A 5,500-nucleotide genomic window follows, 5' to 3' on the forward strand; every position below is an offset into this window, starting at 1 on the left:
TGCAGCTTCTCCAGCTATGTGGACTTCTGAGTATTTGGAGCATTGGCTTAGATAATATAACTTTTTAAGAAATCATTTAAGTCCCATAGAATTGGTGAGAAATTCAAAGGATATATTAATACATAGTGTAACATTCTGAAAAACACATTTTAATAATTATAACAAATTATAGATGTTAATTGAGATTTTATTGGAAAATTAGGTTTATATGGATAGAAGAACACATATATGTGAAGACATATATTTCTTAAGTGAAAGGAAATTCCTCACTTTTTTTCTTTTACATAATGGAAGTATCTTTAGTGATTTTGTTGATTTTCAAAGTAGTACAACATCATAAAAAATTATGCAATACTGATTTCTAAGAAGTAGAAAGTCACAGTCCTTCTTTATCTCCCAAATATAAATTTTATCATTTCATTGTATATTCTTCCAGATTTTTAAAAACATGTAGTTATCTTTCTACATCAATGGGAAATACAAAATACAAAATATTTCAAAAACTATAACAATGTTGGATATTTCTTCTATATTAATTCCTATCAAACTAACTTATCTTTTTGAATAGTTATGTTCCATTGTTCCCATGTGAGGAAATTAGTTTAACCAATCCCTAAGGATAAACATTTTCTTGTTTCTACTACCTTAATATTATAAACAATGCTGCAATAAACATGATAGAACATAATGTTATATCTACTTGCCTCATTATTTCCATGTAAGTTTTTTTTAAAAGATTTTATTGATTTATTTGACAGAGAGAGACACAGCGAGAGAGGGAACACAAGCAGGGGGAGTGGGAGCGGGAGAAGCAGGCTTTCCGCTGAGCAGAGAGCTCAATGTGGGGCTCAATCCCAGGACCCTGGGATCATTGGTGAGAGGCAGACACTTAACTGACTGAGCCACCCAGGTGCCCCTCCATGTAAGTTTTTAAAATCAGATTATTACATCTAAAAATGCACATCTCAAATTTTTATACATATAATCCCGATGCCCTCAAAATGTTTGTACCTCTTACCAAATTGACTTCTCAATGCATTCACCAACACAAGGCAACCAAGAAGCTGAAAGGTATTTTCTTGTAGTGACAAGAAAATTTTGATAACAAGAAAAACAAGAAAACAACAAAAACTTCAGTTCTTTTGTTATGAGTGAGGTGTAGCATCTTTTTCTTTGCTACTTCTATTTCTCTGTGATGAAACCAGTATATATTGCTTGCCATTTTCTTACTGAAGAGTTTTTCTTTTTCTTTTTGAATTGTAAAATATGAATTCTTTTCTGTGTGTCATTCCAAATATGTTTCCTAGACTCTCTGTCTTTTAATCTATTTATTGTGTCTTTTACCAGCTAGTTTTAAGCTTTGTTTGTAATCAAATCTTCTTTATTTTTTCTTTGTGGTTTCTATCTCTGGTGTGTTTCAAAAGCCTTTTTAAACTGAAATTTCTAAGAAGAGATCTCTATATATTCTTAAAGAATTTTAAAGTTTTTAAAACGTTTAAATCATGAATGTGTCTGCTTTAGTTTTGTGTATGCTGTCAGATAGGAATTTCATTGCTGGGATTCATGTCCCTGCATGCAAAATACTTATATTCCATCCCAGTTACTCCAAAAGTAACACATTCCAGCATCAACTTTGAAGTCTAAAGTCCAAAGTCTTATCTAAATATCATACAAATCAGGTATGGGTGAGACTCAAGGTATGATTCATCCTGAGACAAAACTCCTCTCCAGCTGTGAACCTGTGAAGCCAGACAAGTATGTGCTTCTGAAATTTGGTAGTAGGACAAACATTGGAGAGAGAGATGATCCCATTCCAAAAGGGAGAAATTGGAAGGAAGAAGGGTTGGGTCCCATGTAAGTCCAGCACCTAACAAGACAAATCTCATTAGCTCCTAAGGCAGGAGAATAATATTCTTTGCTTAGGTGCTTTGCCCTCCAGGCCCACTGGGTTAGCAATGTCACCCCCACTGTTTGGCAGGTGACCCTCCTTTTGGTTCAGCGTGGCGCCGCTTACACAGTTCTCGGTGGTGGCCACCTCCTCCACTATGTGCCTCTCTTCCAGGGCACCACTCACACTTCTACTCTGCAGGCGTCTTGATGACAGGGCTCTGCTGGATGGTGGTCCTGTTCTTTGAAACCAAGATGGAAGCTGCCTTGCCCCCCCCCCCCCCCACCACCCAGGCCTATGCCTACTGGGCCTGTGCTAGAGGTGGTAGCAGTGATGATCTCTGAGTCGCCTTTGGGGTCCTTCTTTCCTTTTCTTGAACAATAGCACAGTTAGCAGCTGAATAGCTTTATGGGCCTGTCTTGTAGAATCTAAGAGGTCTGCCAGACTTTCTTTATTCCATCCTACATTCTCTGTCTGCTTTAGTTCAAACTGGCAGTGTCTTTGCTGGTATAGTCCCATCTCTATTCCTGGTCTGCTTAAACGGCTGAGCCACACTCATAGTCTCCTTATTAAATGATTGCTCAGCCATATCCTTAATGTTCTCTTCAGAACAAACTTTCTCATTTTTTGCAAATGGACAGGCTGAGAATTTTCCAAATATCTAAGTTCTGGTTGCTTCTTTAATTCATTTCTCTCTTCTTATATTTTACCATGAGTAGTCAGAAGGAACCGTGCACGCCATCCCTTCAACACTTTACTTAGAAATGTCCTCAGCCAAAAATTCCGTTTCATCACTCACAAGTTCTACCTTCCACAAAACACTAGAACACAGATCAGTCAAGTTCTTTGCCACTTTATAACAAGGATTGCCTTTTCTCTGTTGCCTGATAACATGTTCCTCATTTCCATCTGAAATCTCATCAGAATGGCCTTCACTGTCCATATTTCCACGAACATTCTGTTCACCATTATTTAGGTATTCTCTAAGAACATGGAAACTTTCTCTCCAGCTCTCTTTTCTTTCTGAGCTCTCATCAGAATCACCTTTAGTAGTCTCTTTACAACCATCTTGGCTTTTTTGAGCATGCACCTCAAGACTCTTCCAGCCTCTACCCATTACCCAGTTTCAAAGTCAGTTCCACATTTTTAGGTATTTGTTTCAGCAGCACCCCACTTCTTGGTACCAATTACTGTATTAGTCTTCACAGGCTGCAGTAACAAAATGCCATAGATTGGATGGCTTAAACAACAAAAAATATTTTTTTTAAAGTTTTTTTTAATATTTTATTTATTTATTCATGAGAGACCAAGGGAGAGAGAGAGGGAGAGAGAGAGAGAGAAGCAGAGGGAGAAGCAGGCTCCCAAGGAGCAGGGAGCCTGATGCGGGACTCGATCCCAGGACCCTGGGATCATGACCTGAGCCGAAGGCAGTCGCTTAACCAACTGAGCCACCCAGGCGCCCCCCCCCAAAATTATTTCTTATAGTTTGGGAGGCTGGAAGTTTGTGGTCAAGGTCCAGCATGGTTAGGTGAGGACTGTCTTCCAAGTTGCAGACTTCTAGTTGTATCCTCACATGGAAGAAAGAGATTTAGCTGGCTCTCTGGCCTCTTTGTATAAGGGCTCTAATCCCGTTCAGGAGGGCTCCCATCCTTATGACCCCCTCCAAAGGCCCCCCTCCTGGTACCATCACCGATAGGGGTTTGGATTCCAGCACCTATATTTTGAGGAGACACAAGCGTTCAGACCAATACAGTGGGGTAGGATATTTGGGAACTTAAATGAGTTTGGAGTTTAAATCGGGTGCTCAGGGAAGGTGATAGCTGATAAGAAAGGCGAGAGTCTGAGCCCTGAGGCTACTTAAGGGAAGAGTAAATATAAAAGCCCTGAAGTAGAACATACCTGGCATTTTCCATGAATAACAAGGAAGGCAATGTGTCTATAGCAGAGTAATCAGGGAGACAGGCACAGGGGAAAGGTCAGAGGGATATTGAGGCAGTGTCACAAACGGCATCATGGACTAATTGTAAGGTCTTTGGCTTTTAAGATGAATGAGATGGGAAATGATTGGTAGGTTTTAAGCAGAGGTTTTAAAAGGATCACTCTTGTTACTACACTGAGAATAGGTGATAAGAAGGCAAAAAGCACTGTGAAAGCAGATTGAGTCCAGGTTTTATGCAGCTTTATAAAATTTGGGCAACTCTCTTTAAGAAAAGTTACAAAACATTACAACAACTAGAGTTTTAGGTGTAAAAGTGTCAATGGGGTCATGCACAAAGGGACCATGAAACTCAAGTTTCTTTAGGTTCCAGATAAATCTACCTCTGGGCTGATATGAAAGAGAGAGACCAGTTAAGAAGCAATTGTGACAATCCAGGTAAGAGACAATGGTCATGTAGCCTGGGATTGTGGCAATACAGCGAATAAGGCATGGTCACGTTATGCATATATTCTGAAGATAAAGTTGACAGGACTGGTTGACAGATTAGATGTGAGCTATAAGGGAAAGATTAAGAAATTAAAAAAATTTAATCCAAGATTTCTAATGGTCATTCCCTCTCTGTTTTGTTGTTTCAACCAGCTTGAAAATACTATGAAGTAAGTTATTTATTTATGGACACCATCATATGCTATAAACATACTTCGTGTAGAAAAAAAAAAAAAGAATGATCATGTCCACAGCCATTGGAAGATTGGAATTTGCACTTGCAAAACAGAAATAGGTGGTATCTATTTTTGTTCTATGGCATCTAGACGTCTGTGAAGCTGTTGCTGATTTACCACTGTATACTCACAGAGCTCCTAGTTTACCGTCTCACACGTTGTGGTACTCAAAATTTTGAATGAATGAATGATCTTGATGTGTTTTGTTCCCCCATTGGAAAGTAAGAAAACTATGCCCATTATTACTCATACGGTTCCCATTTTTATGTAAGGCCATGAATGAACTAGCCAGTTTTGGGAAACAGTCCAGCAGCCAGGATGTGAAGAGAATAAACTACCTACCCTGTGTGCGTGACAAGTACACCGAAAATGCAAACGATTTTGAAACATTTTTACATCTCATGGGGGAAAGGTCTCTTTAATGCTAGCAGTTTGCCTTAGGAAAGTATACATTTCCTTTCATAACTCAACAATCTGGGGCTAAATCAGAAAACTCAGAACGTATACATGTACCTGCTGTACTTTGGTGGTAAGGTGAGTTGTGCTCTCACTTGTCTAGGGAGGATGCAGATACTCTCAGTCCTGACTATCCTTATGAGGAGGCAGGGAGCTGCATTTGTTGGTCTAGTGTTGCAGCTGGATGACTGAGTTCTTTCCTTCGGTTACAAGGTTTGTTCAACTTAATAGTTTCCACAGTTTTGGCTATTCCTGTAACTAATCATGTACGATTGAAAACGCTATGAGATGAAAAAGTTGTGAAGATTTAATTGAGAAATCGAGGTTTGCAGGCAGACGAAGATAAACTTGGCTTATCCTTGACTGCAGACTTCTAGTTTGAGTGATCATAGCACTTCATTTACATTTCCTTTGAAATTAAAGCCATTTGCATGTGCAGTGATTCAGTTCCCAGTGAAATTGGAACGAAGGCAAAAAAGCAAAACTGAAATAAAA

This window comes from Callorhinus ursinus, unplaced genomic scaffold (assembly GCF_003265705.2).
Source record: "Callorhinus ursinus isolate GAN/ISIS: 27379988/994484 unplaced genomic scaffold, GSC_fseal_2.0 scaffold27, whole genome shotgun sequence".
NCBI lineage: Eukaryota > Metazoa > Chordata > Mammalia > Carnivora > Otariidae > Callorhinus > Callorhinus ursinus.